Genomic DNA, 22,784 nt, shown 5'->3' on the forward strand with positions numbered 1-22,784 from the left:
CTTATGATGGAAGTGCTTCCCCCCACCCCCGAACCCCCACCAACCCTCACCTGCCGCACCAGCCCCCCCACCCCGCTTCCCACCCGGGATCGAACTCTGTTCTTTTCAGGGCATCCCCCATGGGTATTCAATCCTCCTGTAAGCCTATAATTGAGGCTGGATGGGAAATGACTCTTAAGTGGCCACTTAAGGGTCTCAATTGGGATAAGGGTGGGCTTCCAGTCCAAGGCCCGAAGGGTATCCCATCACTTTAATTTCACGCTGCTCCCGCCTAAAATCCCACCAGTGGGTGGGGGGTTGGGGGGGGTGGGGGAGTGTAAAATTCTGGCCTAAGGCTCTGGGCAATGCGGAAGCCCTTCTTCCAACTGATTGATGCTGTGTTTGAACGTAGCGGAGAGAAATTCCTCCATGTTTCTGTTGGTTTTGCATCCAAATTCCAGCTTGTGTTTTTCACTATCTTTTACACTCATTCAGATTCGATTCCTCTGAATCAGGCCTCACCTACAAAACTCACCACTTGTCCAGGCCAAGATTGTGCGATTGTGCGATTCCGCCAATTGGCCGGGCTAGTGAAGGCTCTTTAAATTGCGCTAATTTTCTCCCATGCAGAGGCACCAGTACCGTACATTTTAAAAAGTTTTTTTTTTAAATATCAAAATGTATTTAATTTACTTAGAAACAGACTAGTGTATGCCAAGGAAACTTAAAATGATTTAGTGCAGTTATTTTTAAAGTCGTTCACAGTTCACAGTAAATCAGATTACTCACAAGTGGAAGATTGACAACATTATTTCAAGGACTTATTTTTTGCCGATAGGCCCACTTTTCTGTATTAGCAAAACTGTACCAGGTTACCAAATACATCAAGGAATAAACATTTTAATGGGGAAAAAATTTCATTCCCCTTGCCCTGCCCAATTGTGTGTTTTATGGCAGATTTTATGTCTGTGATTATGCAAATAAATTTTAGCAGAAACCTGAAGCTTAACCTAGCCATCAAAATTTCAAACGCATTTTGGGTGTAATTTCCCAATTCCGCCCAAAGTGAAACTCTAGCCCTTCATCCCTATTTGCTCAGATTTCCCAATTCCTTTGTTCTCCTCCCTTCAATGATCAGGTTCTCCCATTTAGCCCCCTGATCCCCTGAACAGATTGCATATGGTCTTTATTAACACCTTTTTAAGGAGGCTGTAACTTTTACTGAAGAGTGCTTTTCCATTTTAATCCTTGCATCCTTGTGTTAAAAGATAACTGATTTGAACTATATCTTGGCACGATGTAATTGAAACACACTTGCCCTATATGACCCAAGGCTGTCGGTGTCCAAGGAACAGAATTCTGCACACAAAATGTGTAATAGCTATTATTGTTTGTGTGTGTGTGTGCATGTCTGTGTAATAGCTTCTATTTTATGTATGTTTGTATGTGTGTGCGTGTCTGTATGCATATATGTGTCTGTGTAGTGTGTCTGTGTGTATAAACGTGTGTGTATGCGTGCGTGGTATTTGTGAGTGTGTTTGTATGTGCATGTGTGTGTCTGTGTGTATGTAATGGCTTTTATTGTTTGTGTGTGTTTGTATGTGTGTGTGTCTGTGTTTATATGCGTGTGTTTGTAAATGTGTGTGTTTCTGGATGTGTGTGTGTGTGTGTGTGTGTGTGAGAGAGAGAACGTGTTTGTGTGAGAGTGTGTGCGTGTTTGTATGTGTGTATGTGTGTATGTGTGTGTGTGTGAGAGAGAACATGTTTGTGTGAAAGAGTGTGTGCGTGTTTGTATGTGTGTGTGTGTTTGTGTTTGTATATGTGTCTGTGCATGTATTTGTATATGTGTGTGTATGCTTTTTCTCTGGGCTATGACAATAATTGGGATTGCTTCCATTTCTGGTCAGAGTTTCTGCAAACTAATCAATAAAGCATGAACCGTTATCTGTTGTTAAAAAATAAAAATAAACTGGAGATAATGCTTCAGTTAGAAGTTGATGCTGGATGACAAATAGCTACCTTGTAAATTTATTTGCTTACGGTAGAGTGAGATAACATAGGAAACAATGATGGAATACTCGGTGAAAGATTTACAGAGATAATGGGCAGAATTTTCTGGCAGGGGTGCGGGTGACAGAGCTTGCACGCCAGCGCTTAAAATGTCGCGCGAGCATCCCGATGTCAGCGCGCAGTATTGCGATATTTCGGTCGGGGGTCGCGCTATGCAGTGGGATGCGCGCCCGCGTTAATTAAAGGCCTCGCTAAGGCCCTTAACTTGCCAATCGTCGACGATTTTGAGGGGCCCGTGCGAACTTCGGCTCGGCGCACGGGCCCAATGGGCAGACAGGTAGGTGATTTTTTTTTTACAAACCTCATCCAGTGGCGGGATGAGGTTCGATAGCGGTTTTAAAAACGCTTAATAAAGTTTTTGTTTATTTCATTAACATGTCCCATCTCGTGTGACATTTTCACACGAGGGGGACGTGTTAATTGATTTTTTATTGTTCTGTTTTTCATATTTGCCAACCTTTCAGCGATCTCCCTGAGGCAGCACTTTGCCCCGGGGAGATGTGTGCTCTGACAGATGGGGATTCCGCATCCCCCACCCCCCCCACCCCCAACCCCCACCACTACCACCCCCGCACAGGAAACGCATAGCGCTTCCCGTCGAGCGGCCCGCTGGACAGGCCTTAATTGGCCCGCCCATTTAAAATGGCGGCGGGGCCCGTTTTGGCGGTGGACAGGCAGCCAATCGCCGCTGCCGAGCCGGTGGGGCCCGCACACCCATCAAAGGCAAAATTCTGCCCAATGGCTAGTCCTGTTGGATTGGAAAGTTTCCTTTTGCAGCTGTGCTAACAATTCCAAGGAGAATATTCACAAAGTAAACACATTAAAGGTGAATGTAGCATTGCTTGGTCAGTCGTTTTGAAATGTGAAACAGTTTTGGGTACTAATGTGCTACAGTCCTGAGGAAGTGCTGTACTGATGGAGGTGCTGTCTTGAGATGTTAAACTGAGGCCTCATCTACCCTCTCAGTACACAAGAGATCCCAAGGCACTCTTCTGAAGAACAGCAGAGGATCTTCTTCCCCCAGTGTCCTGGCCAGGCAAATGTTAACATCAGTGAAACAGATAACCTGGTCATGATCACATTGCTGATTGTGAGAGCTGTCTGTGTGCAAATTGACTGCTCCATTTCCTACATTACATCACTTCATTGGCTGTTAAGCACTTTGGGACATCCCGACATTGCGGAATGCACCTTAGAAATAGAAATCTTCCTTGACTGCAATGGTAAACTATGATTTAGCTTTCTTAATGAATTGTCAATTCTGAGCAGACTGAGCTGGGGTGTTGGGGGTAAAGTTGACTGCCCAATAAGAGATGAGGTGCTCCTTCAAAACAAAGAATGATAAAACTGGTGCAGGTTCTCTTGTTGAACCAGGCGACTATTGAGAGGGACTGGAGAGGGCAGGCTGCGGCTGTTGTGTTTAACAGTGAAAAGATGCATGGGTGCCCCAAAATATGGGAAGAATATAGAAAATGATCCAGTAAAATTGGATGTGTAAAGCTGGGAGTTCTTAAGCTAGTTTCTTCATAAACTGAATAGTTTACCTCATGCTTCTCATGCAGTGACAAAACAAATTAGACTAAACCCTGCATTAAGCAGTCGCCCATGGGAATGAGAACAAGTGTCTGATTAAAATGTGAGTGGCTTTATAATTCAGCTTTGGTTGCGAAAGCCATTCCAGATCTATTCCAAACCTAAACTATAGTCTCTGTTCCTTAGTCCCTATATGAGTCAGTGCTGTGATTTCTGGAAGGAATTGTGTCACATAGCCTCAAGGGACTTTAGAACTGCAGTGATTTCAACTTAATCAAAATTCAAAAAATGCTGGAAATGCTCAGCACCTGAGGAGGGAGAAACAAAACTGGCTTTTTATGTTGGTGGCTTTTCATCAGTTGTAGCACCAGCCATTTTTCCTCCTCTCTCCCCACCATCTAGGGTCTCAAACACTCTTTCCAGGTGAAACAGCAGTACACTTGCGCTGTTTTCAATTTAGCATTCTGCTCTCGCTGCTCATGACGTAGTCTCCTTTACCTTCAGGAGCCCAAAGGTGGATTTCAGTGCTCGCCACGGTGGGTCAGTCCACCAGCTGGAGAGCTGTCGACAATTTTGCTGCAGCTGTTCCTGGGAGCCTCACTGGGGTTAAGTCTCAATCAGGTCGGGATTGCCAGCTCCACCACTTTCCCACCAATCCTCCTGATGTTGGGCGAAGGTCCTGCCTCAGGGGTCTTCCGGCCTATCTGAGGGGACAGTGAGAATGGTGGGCACTGCCCGTACTCTGCTGGGGCCTACCAGATGGATCGTTGCTGCAACAAGGTGAACGGGGGAGGGATTGCTGGGGCCAGTCAAGATGGCCCTGGCAAGCGGGAGAGGGAGAGAGGTTGTTGTCAGGGGCAGGAGATGACTCCTGAGGGTACCTCCACCACTGGATTCCCGAGTAGGAGGGATCCGTTTCCCAGTGTGTAGCCATAACTACCAAGGATTACCTGGCGGTTTGCTCATGCATAACCCCCCATATGCTGGTTAAATACCAGTGACAGTGGGATGATGCCCTTAAGTGGTCAATCTTGACACTTCCAACCCTTGAATCAAAGGGTGGGGGTGGGCAGGAAGGTGATGGGGTCTCCACCCAGCACCTTCATGTCCCATTATATAGCACCTCAGCCTCCCAGCCCACTCCTGGGGGGGCGGCGGCGGTGTTGGGGGTGGGAGTCGGGGGGGAGGGGGGGTGGAGTTGGGGGGAGTGCAGACTGCCCCGAATGCAGATTGGTTGACTGCTTTGTGGAACAGCTCTGTTCAAGGTGTAAGCATGACCCTGAGCTTCTGGTCATTTGGCATTTCAATTCTCTGTCACACTCTCACTTTGACCTCCCTGCCCTTGACCTCCTACACTGTTCAAATGAAGCTCAGACTAATGGCAAGAAACATCAACTGATCTTTCGATTATGCACTTTGCAGCCTTCTGCACTCAACACTGAGTTCAACTATTTCAGATCATCACCACTGCTCCAATTTTTCCAGACAGCAGTTGTTGGTTGTTATTCTGTTATTTCCGACTTACACCTCATCTGGATTGTTCTCTTGTGTCTTCACCTTTGAATCAGCTTTGATTCATTAAGAAATATAGTGGAATTCTTCAACATCCTATTTGCATAGAATTAATTTAGCCATTACGCACTGCCATCTCCTTTTGCCTTGCACCATCATCCCTTTTGTCATTTAATCTCTCGCCAACCAGCCTATCACAGCCCTACCTTCTTACCCACCCCTACACTGCCTCTGTACTTGCTTAAAACATCTCCAACTTTCTCTGGTTCTGACAAAGATCACAGGCCTGAAACTTTAGCTTTGCTTCTCTCTCTCCCCAGGTGCTGCCTTATCTGCTAAGCATTTCCAGCATTTTCTGCTTTTATTTCGGGTTTCCAGAATCCGCAATACTTGGCCTTTGTAATTGAAATTCAGACTTGGCTGCATAGATCAGCTCATTTGATGTTGCCAGTTTGTGCAGTTTAGACTCTGCATGTTTCAGGATCCTCCAGCCCACGTGGAAATAATGCTTTATGGTAATTTTCACCACATGAAAAATGGCACGTGTTACAAGTTAGCACCAGGAAATAATCCTGCAATTTAGACAATGCACTTACCATTCATATTGCCTGTTTATACATGCTAAACCTGAAGTAAATCCGGCTTCAGGCTTAGTTTAAGTAGTGCACTTCAGACCAGCAGTGCGTAGTGGCTAAATTAACTCTGTGCAAATAGGACCTTGAAGAATTCCACTATATTTCTTAATGAATCAAAGCTACATGGTGATAGAAATCCCTTCACAGGGATTTGATGCTTCTTGCGCAATTACACAGTAGTCTTGTTATATGAATATTAGGATGCCAATTTTCAAAGCTTTTCATTTAAGGGAAACATAATGGGGGTGGAAGCTTATGTGACAGGTCCAAGGAAAGACTGGAAGAGTTTGTAAAGAATGGGTGTTCCAGAGCGTTTTACCACAGGGGCGTTGTTTTAAATATAACTCGGACACACATTATGAAGGCATTATATGAACACGATAGACAGTGCTTTATGAACCATTGCTCTGGGAATTCTTAACGCTCTGTAACAGGAGCTTTACTCTACATTTATTGTGTTCTATGCTTTGCGTGAAATAATGGTGTTGTGTAGAGATATTATTATATCAATGCATATTTACCTAGTAACACTTGGTTTGACAGTGTGAGGGAAGCTCTGAATTGTGTCTAAAGTGCAGTATCCTGAACAGGGCAGTACGTGATGGTCTATGTAATGTGCGCTCACTCTTATGTACGTGTTTAGAAGTGGGTACTAGAATATCTGATGGGCAATGCAGAGGAAACTCTAAGCCACATATAAGGTGTGATACATTGGACCTGGGAATAGTTGGTGAAAATGTCCAATTATTTGGTAGTGCCAGGATTCATTACATGGTCACAAAATCTAATATAGGAGCAGAATTTTGCCATCGGCGAGCAGGGGGAGGGGCCCGTGTGACGACACGTAAAATGATGCGGGATGACATCGGACGGAACCCCTGACATCATCCCGCCCCATTTACATTTTCAGGAAGGTGGGGATGCAGCAAAATCAGCTGCGGGCCCGCTGACCTGTCAATGGCCAATTGAGGCCATTGACAGGATCATTTAAACAATTAAAGGACCTGCCTGTCCAACCTTAAGGCTGGCGGGCAGGCCAGGAGCCCCAGCGGGAAGTAGAAAAAAATATGAAACCTCATCCACTGGCGGGATGAGGTTTCATGCAGGGTGTTAAAAATTTTAACAAAGTTAATCTGTAAATTATGAACATGTCCCATCTCATGTGAGGGGGACATGTTAGGGAATTTTTTTTCTATTTTTAATATTTTTCAAGTGGAAGCGATCTCCCTGAGGCTGCACTTAGCCTCAGGGAGATGTGCGCTCTTTTATGCGCATGCGTGAAAGAGCGCACTCTTTCTTTTCAGGGAATCCCCCCCCCCTCCCCGCTCGCATATCCCGCCGGACGTCACGATGGACAGGCCTTAATTGGCCCGCCTATGTAAAATGGCGGTGCAGCCCGCTTCTCTGGCAGGGATCGGCTGTCATAGAAACCAATCTGTTTCCATTCCCATATGAATGATTGGAAGTGAGAAATGTGCTGTTTCCAGAATGGATGGCTGGTCTGAAATGCCAGCTTGGTGTCCGGCTGCCAAGTGAAATCCTGCCCTCTTTGTTTGAATGCTCCAAATGTCTCCTGTTTACAGAGAGTAGAAGAGGAGGAGCCACTCAAAGTGCATGATTCTCCTTAAACTGAAGGGAAAATGTCTTAACTCCCAGCAACTTTATCCAGTTAATCTCTTCACAAGGCAATTCAATAGATCGACTGGTCTTGATGGGAATTTTCAATGGATGATTGAATTGCCTCTGCTGGATGATCCATCTGATGGTTAACCTAGTTTACAGTTATTACATTTATGGAAAAAAAATCTCCTAATTATTATACAAAGGGAAAAAAATGGCTTATTTAGCGCCTTTCTCAATTTCATGATGTCGCAAGGTGCTGGACAGTCAATGAAGTACTTATGGAGTGTAATTGGATGGTTCAGAGCTCCTCTTCCAGCTAATGCTGTGTGGTCTATTGTGCCCACCTGAGAGGGTAGATGCGGTCTTTGTTCATCTCATATGAAAGACAGCACCCCCAACAGTGCAGCACTCCCTCAAAACTGCACAGGAGTGCCAGTTTAGATTTTGTTGGCTCAAGTCTCAGGAGTGGAAGTCATACCCACAAATGTTTTGACCTGGAGGTAAGCATGCTACCCACCGTGCCACAGCTGCCACTACAGATGCTGGTGACTATTTTTTTTTTGGGAATGAACGTTAGCAGTGTCTTTTCAGTGTTGGGGTGAAACGCCTTCACAATGAATCCTTGCAACCAAGTATTTGTGATAACGTGATTTGCCACCTAGTCCTGAAGTGCTGTTGGCCACTGCTCTTGTTTGATCAGCCAGCCTGTCACACAAATTACAGTTGAGATTGAGGGTTGGATTCCTGCCGTTCAGCTGCTGAAAACCCTGAACGTTGGGTGCCCTAACATTGGCCGATCCATAGATAGGAAAGCAGTGGGAATCTTGCCATTGCTCTGGATTGGTAAACTACATATTACCAAGTTAAACCCCTTGCCGTACTCCTTATCTTGTACCTCTGTACTTAAGCTCTCTGCACATGGGATAAGTGGGATGCGTACCTATAGAGAAAGAAGAGATGGTTTTCACTTTCACGGGTGATGGAAAACTGGCAGCAGTGGATCTATGTTACACCTGTCAACGACCCCCCTTTGAATTGCCTTTCTGCTGAAGTCAATGCAAAAGTGAAAATGACCTTCAGAGAGTGTACTTTGCAAATGACAAATTCCATAAGGATGAATTTCTCAGTAATTTAGTTTGGAGACTCTCAAGCATGGAGATGTGTTTCCCCCACACAAATCAGACAGGAGGCTAATGTTAAAAAAATATTGATCGATTATCACCATTGGAGCTCCTGAGTATATCATATTAGATTATAACCCAGCTATAATTAGTCTCTATTATCCATTCCCATATTTTAAGTTTCCAAAATGACCATAAAAGGCCACAATAACTTCCTTGTTGATATTACGGGCCGGGTCAGGAGTGTGCGCGCATTGAAAATCGCGCTCAGATGGCATTTCAGTCTTCTGACACCTCCGTGATGCGCTGGAATTTTCAAAGGAAGGTGGGGGAGGGGAGCAGGCAACTCGCACGCTTCCAGTTAACTTGCTGTTAAGCTCATTGAAGAGCTTGTTAACTGGCCAGAGAGAGACAGAATCAAATTTTCAAAGTCAATAAAGGGAAGCGCAAATGGCCTGGGACATGTTAGTACGCAGCTGTTGGGTGCACAGTGGGAGCCGCTATTGATTGTGGCTGCTGATGAAAAATCTTGTTTAAAAAATGAATAGTCAAACTGAGGTGCTCAAGCAGCTGCACAAGGCTGGCATCGCATGAGTACCTGATGAGCATTTGGGCACTTGTGGGGACCATAGGCTGCTCACCCCCTCTTGTCCTCTCAGTTCCATTCCTCCGGCAATGGCAAGCCCAGAAACGACTATCATTTGCCTTTTAAAATCACCTCTCAAAACTAATCCCCGCCTGCGCTCCAAGCCTGCCAGCCCTTACTGGGTGCTGATCTCACCTCCGTGCCAAGTAGGATCTTCTTCATTGAAAATGACTGATGCTGATGCACTGCAGGGTCAAGAATCGGAAATGGCCCAGACATCGGGTTCTCGGCCCTCGACTAAGAATTCGGGCCCACGTTTTGTATACCAGTTGCCTTAATTTAGAAGAGTGACCACAATTATTTTGTTCAGGTATCTAGTCACAAAGATTGGAATAGCCTGTAGCTGTAGTCAAATTAATGGACAATTAGCTGACTGTTATCCCTTCTTTTCTTTACAGAGACAGGGTGGGAGTGGGGGGGGGGGGTGCGTGCTTCTTATTCCCGCACTTTCAGTAACGGTTGAATAATTTATCAACATGGAAAATACCAATTATGACTTTTTGCTGGTTCCTTTGGATGACATAATTATGATTTAAAACATGGATTAGCTGTGTGTATTTTCTGGTAGTTCAAAGCCTGTGTGCACAGTTCTCTTTCATTGATCATTCTACCTAATTGTAGTGCCCTTTTAAAAAGAATTTAAAAAAGCACATTGAAAAAGAATTGCGAGTGATTAATTGATGCAGTCTATCTTTCTCTAATGACAATGACTTTGTTGTGTTGAAATTAGGAATGTAATTGAGTGTAGTTGCTCTTTAATCTGATTGCTTTACCAGTAGTTTGTGTGATGGTATCAGGTTTTAGCCTGTATTGCTGGGTCAACATGGGCCCAGTCCATTAAAGGAGCAAGGTTCAACAAAAGTTCGCACTCTATTGTTTCACCATGGTTACAAAACAAGAAAGGAGAAATCCTGCATTTCTAACCTACTGTTGCAATGGGCCCTGGAGGTACCTAAGCTTGTTATTGTTCAAAAATTAAAACCAGAAATGTAAACCTCACAATTATCTTCCGAGTAAACAGATGACTGTCCTTCACTTGCTACATAAGCAGTGCACAGATGTTCTGAGTTGAATCTAATGTCAATAAGTTAAAAGCATATATTTGTTCCATTTTATCCTGGCCACCTTTAATAATGTTTAAACAGCGGGCACCCTAGTCAATTGGATATTAGCATAATACCGTTCAATAATACGCCAATGTTGCCTTATGTGTACATTGGTTGTAAAACTTTAATCAGATTATTTATAGGACGGAAAATTGCAGTGTCTTTCAGCTGTTCTTGCAAAGTATCCTTTATCCGTAAATCCTAAAAACGAAAACATCCAAAAACTGCCCTTGTTTGAACCTCATTCACCTTTAACATGGGAAGTCTAGTTGTTTGTCTACTCTGTTTACTGCTTGTCTGCACTGTTTTTGTGGCGAATATGTCAAAAAGAAACTTATTACAGGTACTCTATTTATTATTCAGTGATACATCTTACTTTTCTAGCCATTTTATTCACTTTAGACTATAGCTAGCCTAAGTTTATACATGGCATCCAAAAACTGAAATTATCTGAAATCTGAAATGCAATCAACCCTGAGTATTTCAGATAAAGGATACTCAACCTGTATGGGCCTATATCAATATTCCATTATAGATCAATAAATCCCATACATTGCTTGTGTGAAACTGATGGCAAGTATAGTCCTCTTGCCTGAAGGCTGTTGTGAAGTTTTTGGGACAGAAACAGTTACATAAGAACACAAGAAATAGGAGCAGGCATAGGCCATTCAGTTCTTAGAGTCTGCTCCGTCAGTCAATATGATCATGGCTGATTTGATGTGGCCTTAACTCCACTTCCCTGCCGATCCCCCTTTCCTCCCTTGACTCACTTGCCAATCAAAAATCTGTCTAACAAAAGTTTATATTCAGCCAGCGACAATTAGAATTAGAAGTGCATGAGCTGTTAAACATGAATCCATTATTATTTCTTCCTAGCAGACTCCCTTTGCTGGTACTTGTACCGTCAAGTGGACAAAATACGCTGTGCAATTTTTAATACACTACATGTTTTCGCAAGTTTATATTCAAAATTGTTGAACTACATTTGTAGGGTAGAGTTCTAGAAAAGCAGGATTATCTACAGCATTCCGGGACGGGAGTGGTGGGAGAAATGCGTTGTCTTGGAAAGGTGGCAGCCCAAAGGCATGTTGGGATGGTGTGCTTTGAAACCTCAACCTCTTGCATTCTCTTCTTGACTAGCAGAGTGAGTTTTTGACCGGAATGATATGTGCTTTTCAAAGAGTGAAAAGGCCCTCTCCAATGGAACTGTTGACAATTACATAATACAGCAAGCAGCTCCTGTGTGATTTTTTTTAATGAGTCTATTTTAAAAAGGAGTCATTTATCCGTGAAGATGCTTCTTACACTTGTGACGGAGGCCATTTTAATGTTTGAATCCTAAAGCCATGTGACATAGTTTGTGACCAGTTCCAATGACCAGACACTATTCGTTTACTGAAGTAAATATCAAAATAACCACAGATTAAATGATACAAGCTGTGTAATGTGATTGGCCTGCAGTGATATCATGCTCCCTGGTGATCAGTCATTGGGTGAATTATTTTCCATGTCACAATTTCTCATGAATATATACTTCACTTATCAGAGTCCTTTCCTGCATTATAAATGTTCATGAGCATCATGACAAGGTTCAGAGTGTCAGGGTTTATAGCGTGAGAACTTTCTGCATCAAAGTGAGGAAATAAGAAAAGGGAAAATAGCTGGAAAGACAGACGTATTGCCAAAGTTTTTCATTTTCCACTCATCAGGACAAATGCAAGAGTGCCAAATTTCAAACAATCACAACACCACAGGAGAAAAGGGTGCTGATTGGTTGACAAGTTGACCCTGACTGGCTCAGACTGTTGCCGTGGGAAAATGAAAATGAAAGGACAGAGAAGTGGATTGTTTCATGGCAAGAAATATCTTGCCAGTGGTTGCAACTGTAGCTTATTTTGGTACCATGAGATAAGGTCACTCCTATTGCCCGCCCACTTGGTGTTGAACTATGTAAGCACATCTTTTTCTAACCCTAGGATGCCTGCAGAAGGGCTGAAACACCTAAGCAGAATGGATTAATGGTCAAAATGGTTGTATAGTCAGATCAGAGTGCAGTATTTTCTTTCCAAATAGCAAATAAATCATAAAAAGTGGTTAATAATTCAACAGTTAGATATCCTGTAAAAGAAACCTAAAGCCTCTCCAGCATCATCTTGCATTTATATAGTCCCTTTCATACTTAATTGGCACTTCATAGGAGCGATTATCAAGCAAAATTTGACAATGAAGGGGATATCAGGACAGGGGGATGTAGCTTTAAAATGGGTGTCTTAAAGGAGACAGAGGCATAGAGGTTTAGGGAGAAATTTCTAGAGTTTAAGACCTCAGCAGCTGAAAGCTTTGTGGGTAAATAGATGGCTTTGTAGGTGAATAGATGGCTTTGTGTGGCATTAGTCATATTGATCAGGAAAAACCTAGATGTGTGTAGTAATTATGGTTTTATTTAGTGTGTAATGTACCTTTAAGAATAATACGTGTTAGGCAAGATCACGTGATCTGTAGCAACCAATAGGAGAGTAGTGCGGGCTACCTCAGCCATCAGTGCAGGGATGGAGTTGGAGTTGAAAGCACAGGTGTAGTTGCTGCTGAGTATATTGTAAATAAACTTAATGGCCAGAAACTTACTTGTGTTGGGTGGGCTGGGCGGGAGCAGGCAGGGGCAGCCGAGGAGCCAATCGCCACAAGCGATCGGCTGCGTGCCGCCATTTTACGTGGGCGAGCCAATTAAGGCCAGCCCAGTGTGAAGCACGGCTGGTAGCGCTCTGCTACCTGTGTGGGCAGGGCGGGGGGGTGGGGTGGGGGGTGAGGAGGGAGATTCGGGGCCTGCACTCTTTCGTGCTTGCGCGCAAAAGAGCAACGAAATCTCTCTGAGGCACAGAGCTGCCTCAGGGAAATTAAGTACATATTGAAATCTTTTAATGAAGAAAGAGAAAAATTATTTAGTCCTGTCGCCTCATGTGACAGTGTCGCACATGAGCTGGGACACGTTTGTCAGTTTAGCAAAATGTATTTATTTTATTAAACCTTCAGGAAACCGCATCCGGCCCGTGGATGAGGTTTCCTGAAAAACGTGAAGGCCGCTTGGGCTCTTCGCCTGCCCGCCAACCTGCAGCACTGTTAGTTATCTAAATTACTTTCCTGATGGCCTTAATAGGCCTTTGACAGTTGGGTGGGCACACAGCCACCTCCGGCGCGTGCCCACCGAACAAAAGATCTAAATGACGCTCGGTGACATCAGGACGTATGCCCAACATCACATTGCGCCATTTTGCATGTCGGTGTGTCGGACCCACCCCCGCGAGCTGACGGCAATATTCTGGCCAACGTTTCCACTCAAGGAGTGTCTGCAGATCAACTCTTTCACTAATAGTACAACTCGGCCACCCTACGGCAACGTGTTTGATGGGCTCTATTGAGCCAGTTGATCTGAACTGAGGGGATGGTTGAGACATTGGAATATGTCTCAGTCCCACTGGATTGTGGAGTGGAAAAAGAACAGCCAGACTTTCCACGCCTGATCCCCAATCAATGGTTCCTGCTGGATGTACACGCTCGGATGCCTCTGGAACCCATAGCCACTCAGCAACTCACCGTCCAGTGTCACACATGAAGAATGGTTGAGATTTTGGATCTTTTCCAATGCCTCTGCTGAATCACATTCCAGGGCTCTGATGCTTACAGAGAAGTGAATGTGGATTCAACGGGACCTCATTTTCGCTTTCTTACTTTGCTTCCTACCTTGGAAGCCAGCCAGGTTGACAGGATGACCAGCTGCTGGGAGGAAAGACCGACAATCAAAGGCTGTAGCTGGGGATCCTTGGGGACGGCTACTGGAAACCAGGAAAGGTAAGGGATTGGTGGGGTGGGGGAATACGGTATGTTCCAGCAATCGGAAGGGAGGAGAAACTGGGAGAGAAGACAGATTGGTGAGGGTGGGGAGCGGGGAGCCAGTTGATATGTGACAGACGATTTGCTTGAGAGGCTGGGGCAGGGATGATGGGGTGGGGGAATAAGCACTGCTACTCTTTGTGAGCCAAAAAGAATATTATAATCAGCCCTCATCTGTTGGATCCGGCTGCTCCCCACCTCCTTTTAGCTGCCGGGATTAGCGAATCCTTGGAAACCTGGCCAATTGGCATAATCTTCAAACAGCTGCCAAAATACCAGGAAGGGTGCCTCATTTAGATATTATAATGCAGGACCCCTCTCTCCAGAGCGGACAACAGCACAATTAAACAGGAAGTTAGCCCATTAGCACTGCACTGGTGATGGTTTTCGCAAATTACCAATTTAAATATCCCCTTCTCCAAATCCGTTCCTGCCCACCATCGGTGGATGGGGAGGGAGTTCGGTTAAAATTTATCCCCCATGAGTCAGCGCCTTCAAGAGTGCGGGAAGAAGCACGTTTTGCTAAAATAGAATTACAACTGAAAAATGCATCAAAACATTAAGTTTACCAATATGCACGTATTTCAGCAAATATTTTTCACTGGCTGCTGAGAGGTAGAAAATTTCCATCCCTGTATTTTTCTTATTAAGCAACGGTGCCTTGTTTGTTTTGGCTTCTCCCTTTTTTTAAGCCATTTGAAATGGTCAATCACTTCTGCAGGTGCTATAAGAAAGGAAATGCGTGCGTTTTCATGAAAATAATGATGGAAACTCAGTGCTCCGAGTGTTATATGTTCTACAGAGAGGTCAGGTGCAGACTTCTGAAGGGAACAAAGTGTGTTGTTTGTCCATTACTGTCTGAAGTATAATGGGAATTGCAACAATAGCCATTGTAAATGTTCACTGCATACAGTTCCTTTAATCTTTAATTACCTCTACAATCAGATTACCTATGCAGCAGGACAATACATAAGTTATAAATTATCATAAATTTATGTTTGCTGATGTTTTGTAGACCACTGTAGTTTAGCTGTAAAAATAAACCTTGCCTTGTACTGTACTTTCAAAGCCCTGGCGTTGAGCAATTCTGGACCGGTGGCTATATAAGCTTTACAGTAAAATGAAATTTGCCAATGTACTTCCTTCTCTTGAAGGCATTGGCTCCTTCAGTCACTCATTGGATAAGCTTCGTGAATTATCTGGGGTTATGGTGTTCCTTCTAAGAGCTTAACCCAACAGGAGCACATATTGTGGGCTGGATTTTAAGGGGCGCAGTGGTCCCCTCCCGCACCCCCCCCCCGCCTCCCCAACCCCAGCTAAATGATAAGGGGGGCGGTGGGGGGAGCCTGCTCACATTCACAATAGTTGCCCCATAACAAATTTTATACCAGGGGCAGTGTTAATTGCTTTAAAGCGAGACTTCCACCCCTTTCTCAGGAGGAAGTCCGGCCTAAGAGAGTTGCCGGCCAATCCGATTGGATGGCGATTCTGTAGTCCCAGCAGCGCCACTAGGAGTGGTGGACACTACTCATACTACAGGCAGTCCCACAATGCAGGGGAGACCAGCTAAGCCCGAGGAGAGGGGTCTTGGTGAGGGGTGTGATGGGGGTGGGGGACTGGGTTCAAGAGGCCAGGGAGGTGGGGGGGAGGGTTGGCGGATCCTTGACACCCACAAAGGAGGCCTCTTCCTCTAGCCTGACACCAGCCCGTGCAGCTAAACCTGCCAGGCTTCCCACATGGCGTTCCCCCTCCAGAGGTGGACAAAAAAAACCCAAGACTGATGCTCCAGTGCAGCGCTGAGGGAGTACTGTACTGTCCAAGATGCCGTCTTTCAGAGGAGACATGAAACCAAGGCCTTTTTCCCATTTCAGCAGCACGTAGAGAATCCCATAGCACTATTCTCAAAGAAGAACAAGGAAGTTATCATCAGTGCCCTGAACAATATTTCTGCCTCAATCAACATCATAAAAATAGAATATCTGGTCATTATCACGTTTTTTTTTAAGCACAAACTGGCTGTTGTGTTTTCTACATTACAACATTAAAAAATTCCTTCATTGGCTATAAAGCACTTTGGGATGTCCAGTGTGATAGGCACTACATGAATGCAATTCTTCCTGAAAATTCTGCGCAAACGTTTTGATACCAATATTATCCAGGAAGAAAGTGTTAACAGCCAAATGATTAAGAACAGTGTTTTTGTGGACATAACTAGGAGCCCTCTTCCTGCCCTGATTAATAGTAAAATATTCAGTGTGGCTGCAACGAATATATATAGGGACCACCCGTAGAGTCAAAGGTTGGCGGGTATCACTGAGGAGTGTTAACTGGCTGGTGAATCAGCCAATCTGATTGGCCGGCAGCTCTGTGGTTCCAGCAGCGCCAGAGGTAGCAGTGACCAGGACTGGGATTACAAGCAGTCACCAGGTTTTAAGTCCTGGAGCCCATAAGTGAGAAGGTGTTGGGGGGGCGGTGGGGGGGGGGTGGGGGGGGGGACTCATGGCGGGGAGGGGAGGTACGGCTTATAGCAGGGATGAGTGCCTTGATGAAGAGGCTGGAGGGGAGGGGGCACCTGCACGGGGCAGGCACTGGGGGGAGGCGCCCTATGTGGAAAAAGGGGCCTTGAGTGCACCCCCAGCCCCCCCTTCACATATGAGTCCCGAACAGGGTGACCTGCCAAGCTTCTCCCCTGCCCCTGAACAGCTTCCACCAGTTTCACATTGAGGCCGGGTGGGAAGCAGCCCTTAAGTGGCCAATTAAGTGGCAGCCCTAGGCCTCATCCCCCCTGCCATTTAAAATTACAGAAGGGCCATCTGGGGAATTTCATGCCCCCGTTTGCCCCAGCTCATGCGGGACTGTAAAAATTTTCCCATGGAATTTTTAGTAAGCGTATTTTGTGACTATGAACCTGGACTAACGTACATAATCAGAAGGTTCTGGGTTCCAGTCCCACTCCGGGAACTTGAGCACATAACCTAAGCTGATACTCCAGTGCATTATTGAGAGGGTGCCACACTGCCGGAGATATATACCTTTCGGCTGAAATGTTTGAGGCCCTACATCAAGACAAAAGCAAAATACTGCAGCTGCTGAAAATCGGATATGAAAATTACTGACCTGACAGCAGCTGTGAAGGGCGGAACAGAATTACGTTTCAGGTCGATGATTGTCCATCGGAAGTGGAAAACGTTAGCGATGTAACAGATTTTAAGCAAGTAAGGTGGGGAAAAAGGGGAGGGAGGGGGAGAACAAAAGGGGAGGTCTGTGATAGGGTGGAAGAGATTAAATGACAAAAGGGATGATGGTGCAAGGTTAAAGAGGATGATAATGAAACAAGTAAAGGAACGAAAGAAACATCATTGTCTACCCTCCCAGGTGGATGTGAAATATCCCACAACACTTCTTCGAAGAGGAGCAGGGGAGTTTCCCCCCGGTGTACTGGTCTGTCGTTATGTGTGGGGCAAGTTTGTTATGCAGAGGGTAGTGGGTGTCTGGAATTCGCTGCCAGAGGAGGTGGTGGAAGCAGGTAAGATAGTAGTGTTTAAGAGGCAGCTTGACAAATACATGAATAGGATGGGAATAGAGGGACACGGACCCCGAAGTGCAAAATGTTTTAGTTGATGGGGCAATATGATTGGCACAGGCTTGGAGGGCCGAAGGGCCTGTTCCTGTGCTGTACTTTGTTCTTTGTTCTTTGTTATCTCCCAACCAACATCACTAAATAGCCCTACAGACAGAAGTTGCCCAAGCTGCTGACCATTTCCAGCATTTTCTGTTTCCGTTTCGGATTTTTGACGCAGCAGTAAGTTGCTTTTGTATCACAAGAACAAATGATCTTTTTGTTATCCTGTTGCTGTTTGTGGGCGCTCGCTGTGAGCAGCTTGGCTGCCACACCTCCTACAGCAGTGAGTACAAACTTGTGCGCGAACATACGAATTAGGAGCAGGAGCAGGCCGCTGCACTTCAAAAAACACTCCATTAACCGTAAAGCGCTTTGGGCATCCTGAGGCCAAGTGAGGCACTGTAGAAGTCCAGACTCTTTCTTTCACCTAGGATAATTAATTCTGTTGTTTAATCTTTCCTTAAATAACAACTCGTGCAAAGCTTTCCTCTGAATTTGACTTGGTAGTGAAACCTTAAAGTTACGTATAACAAACTCAGTCATGGGTTTGCGATATGTAGTGACCTTAAAAACCCTTCCACCGCGATTGTAAAGAGCAAGAAACTACTCAGGGACTACCCATGGCAGCAACTGAAAAGTGCAACAAGGAGAAGGTGGAACTCGATAGAAGAAAGGTGATCATCACAAAGAATATCAATCTTGATAATAAATGATTACTGAAGGTTTGATATAGGCCATGGCTCAATTGTCAAGGGCTTAAGGACCAGATGAACCACACGGAGTGAAACTCGGAGCAGCTTTAATGTGATACAGAACCATTATGCACTCTTAGTCCCACAGGTTTACTTCTCTTGTGGCCTGAAATTTAAAAAGAGGAACATTAAATTCAGTGCTGAGCATGCGAGTCTTTTTCTTGACAAGATAATCGTACCCTCATGGGGATTGACAAGTGTTTTTCACACAGGCGACTATAAGCAGGGTCTTCTTTTTGCTTTTCTCAAACAATGCATGCTCTAAATGCATCATAAATCATGACTGTATACGTTCTTCCCCAAACAGCACCTTACGTTGATTTTTTTTTTTGGTGAATGGCCCTTGATGCTTTGCAAAATTAATGTCTTACCTCCGAACTTCACCCCAACAGATATTTCGCTTCTGCCGCTGCTTTGAGGCAGTCTCCGATTGATATTATGATTTATAATACACTTTAAATGTTTATCATCCTCTGGAAGCCATAGCACTTATACTTAGGATGGAAATGATATCATGAGCATGTTCAGAAACATGTAAAGTGATACTGCAGTACTTCAGGTTGTGGCACATTTGAGTCAATAAAATATTCATAACGCAAACTTGTCTTCATGACCTTTATTAGAATTACTGTAAAACAGGATACTTACAGGCATGAAGTTTTACCTTGTGTGGAGTCATTTTGGTTGTTTATTCAAGGCTGCAGGGTAGGGAAACCACAACAATTATTATTTTCTCTGCATTTATTCAATGGCCATGAATGGCAACAGAAAGATTCCAGTAGCAAAACCGGGAGAATATGGGGTGATTTTTCTTCCATGTTTCACAAACCAGCATTAAAGAATAGGTCTGGCGATGGTAATTTAGTGGTGTTGATTTCAGCTGACTGTCAGGGAGAGTGTTGGTTTCTATCTGTTGTTTTTGAAAAAATTGGAATGGAGTGTCATGAGAAAAGATCTTCATTTTCTTCAGATCAAACCTGCTGGCTTTGATTCACACTGTTGAAAATCTGTCGCAACTTTTACCTGATTTGCCTTTCACCTAAAGAAGATGGCTATTTTCCTTCAAACGTGTGTGAAAGGAGAAGCAGTTTGATAATTCTTGGTGCATATTAGATGTCGATAACACCAGTTTGACTACTCAGGCATTAATTAGCCTTTGTGTTCTGCTCTGATCAGTCACACCCTCAGGTCAGGGCATGGCTCAATTTCTTTTACAATTCTTATTTGGCCTTCAACTGCCTTTAAACATTTTTTTTATTCTTTCATGGGATGTTGGCATCGCTGACAAGGCCAGCATTTTGTTGCCCATCCCTAATTGCCCTTAAAGTGAGAGGCTTGCCAGATCATTTAAGAGGGCAGTAAACACTCAACCACGTCGCTGTGGGTCTGGAGTCACATGTAGGCCAGATCTGGTAAGGATGGCAGATTTCCTTCCCTAAAGGGCATTAGCAAACCAAATGGGTCTTGACAACAATGAATGATAGTTTCGTGGTCACAATTACTGAGACGAGCGCATATTCTAGATTTATTAATTGAATTTGAATTCCATCAGCTGTCGCAGCGGGATTTGAACCCATGTTCCCCAGAGTATTCATCTGGTTCTCTGGATTACTAGCCCAGTGACAGTACCACTGCTCCACACACCACCATCTCCCCTTAATCCTGTAACACTTCATCAAGACATGACATTATCTTTTTGTCCTGACTCCTAAAATTGTGGGAGCCAAGTGCTCCCGAGCAAAATTATTATGGGGGGGGAGTTTTCTCCCTGTCGGGTGGACCGGTCGGGAGCGGGCGCAGAGCTGATTGCCACCTGTCATCGGCTGCGTGCCGCCATTTTGTGTGGACGGGCTGATTATGGCCTGCCCAGCGTGACGCTCACCCAGAAGCGCTCAGCGCAACCTGTGTGGGCTTGGGGGGGAGGGGGGGGGGGGTGTGGAGGGAGTCAGGGCCTGCGCTCTTTCACGCATGCACGCAAAAGAGCGCAGAAATCTCCCTTAGACACGGAGCTGGTTCAGGAAGATTAAGCTCAGTTATAAGGATGGCAAAAAAATAAACTAAAATAATTCAGACATGTCCCCTTATCTGACAGTGTGACATGGGCTGGGACATGTTTATGAATTTTCATGAAAAAATTTATTTAGTTAACAAATACTTCATGAAACTTCATCCCACTCGTGGATGGGGTTTCATGAAAAATGCAAAGGCCACCTGGGATCTTCACCTGCCCGACAAGCTTAAGGTTGGTCAGGCAGCCCTGACAATCACTTTAATTTGTCTTTTAATGGTCTTAACAGGCCTTTGACAGTTCGGAGGGCACGCAGCCGATTCCAGGCGCGGTGATGTCGGGTTACGCACACCGTGCGTTATTTTACGCGTCAGCGTGCAGGGACTCGCCCTGCACACCAAACAGAAGATTCTGCCCATGGTGAAAATAATAGTATCTGTCTGAGGGCTGGTCCTCTGCTCATTTCTCCATTCCTCATGGACCTGGACCTTCCTCTTCAGTTACTCATAGGAGCCTCCCATTTTCAATTTCAAGTTATCTAACATCATTCTCTTTCTTCCTCTTGGTTACATCCCTCTAACCTTCTTTCAGTCACTTCATGCAGCCAGTTCTCATGCCTTGGAATATGGCCAATCCAACCTTGTTGCCTTCTGTTGATGATATTATGAACAATCTCTCTGAAGGCGGAGGGACATGTTAGTGGGGTGGTAAAAAAAAGCATATGGGACACTTGCCTTTATCAATCGAGGCATAGATTACAAAAGTAGGGAGGTCATGTTGGAGTTGTATAGAACCTTGGTGAGGCCACAGCTGGAATACTGTGTGCAGTTCTGGTTGCCACATTATAGGAAGGATGTGATTGCACTGGAGGGGGTGCAGAGGTGATTCAGCAGGATGTTGCCTGGGATGAAACATTTAAGTTATGAAGAGAGGTTGGATAGACTTGGGTTGTTTTCGTTGGAGCAGAGAAGACTGAGGGGCGACCTGATCGAGGTGTACAAGATTATGAGGGGCATGGACAGGCTGGATAGGGAGCAGCTGTTCCCCTTAGTTGAAGGGTCAGTCACAAGGGGGCATAAGTTCAAGGTGAGGGGCAGGAGGTTTAGGAGGGATGTGAGGAAAAACTTTTTTACCCAGAGGGTTCTGATGATCTGGAATGTGCAGCCTGGGAGGGTGGTGGAAGCGGGTTGCCTCACATCATTTAAACAGTACCTGGATGAGTACTTGGCACGTCATAACATTCAAGGCTATGGGCCAAGTGCTGGTAAATGGGGTTAGGTAGGTAGGTCAGGTGTTTCTCACACATCAGTGCAGACTCGATGGGCCGAAGGGCCTCTTCTGCACTGTGTGATTCTGTGATTCTGTGAACAATCTTGCCTCCTCCAATGCCTTGAGAACTTGTTCATTACTCTCATGTTCTCTCCAACTGACCAGCTTCATCATCCTCCAGAACTATGTTTCACAACTCCCAGTTTTTGGATATTTGCTTTTCTCAAGGTCCACGTTTCAGCCCTGCATGACAATACACCCCAAATCAGGCTTGACAATTATTTTCTTTACTGTTATGCTGAGCAATTCTTTTCGTTTGGAGAATTCATTCTTTGCCGTTGCTATTGTAGCTCAGATTTCTTTATGGCAGTAACCATCTCCTGACAAGATGCTTCACAGGCACTGATGTTGTAAAACCTGTTCCAGCTGTTGACCATTTATCTACTTTCTTATCGTTATTTCTTCCGGTTGTCAAAGTAAGAGGCTAAATGGTGAAGGCAGAGAGATTTTTAGATGACCAAGTCTTAGTGACTAGCACAGGGTATTAATGGACAGAATGAATGAAGTGGTGAAAGCTTCTGGAGTGAAAATTAATGTAAAAAAATGATTATATTTGAGGACTAATAATTGAGATTGGCAGACAGGATTTTAAAAAAAATTGGCACGGGGAAGAATTGCTTTGCGAATAGCAGAACTTGTAAACATCCTCTTGTATACATTTCTGATATTATTACATAATTGCAGTTCTTCTGTTATTTTATCTTTAGACTTGGATTTGGTTGTAACCTGTTCTCACCGGCAGTAAATAGCGACAGCAGATTGTTTGCCCAGTGATGCACCCCACCCGATTCTCTTCCTCTCTTTGAAGCCGATGTGTCTTGTCCAGCGAGAGCAGCTTAAAACTGACCTCTCAAAAGATTACATAAATAACATAGCCTCAGCAAATGTTAATGTGTACCTGTGCACGCATATATATGTGCAATATATTTAATTGCTTTCCACCCAAAAACCTAGCTTAAT

General features: G+C 44.6%; 1 protein-coding gene across 4 annotated transcripts in view; it reads left to right on the forward strand.

Annotated features, from left to right (window-relative positions):
* LOC121284082 (dachshund homolog 1-like) overlaps positions 1–22,784 on the forward strand; it is a 546,830-nt gene that overhangs the window by 177,433 nt on the left and 346,613 nt on the right. The window lies entirely within an intron of this gene.

Source organism: Carcharodon carcharias, chromosome 11 (genome assembly GCF_017639515.1).
Source record: "Carcharodon carcharias isolate sCarCar2 chromosome 11, sCarCar2.pri, whole genome shotgun sequence".
Classification (NCBI taxonomy): Eukaryota; Metazoa; Chordata; class Chondrichthyes; order Lamniformes; family Lamnidae; genus Carcharodon; species Carcharodon carcharias.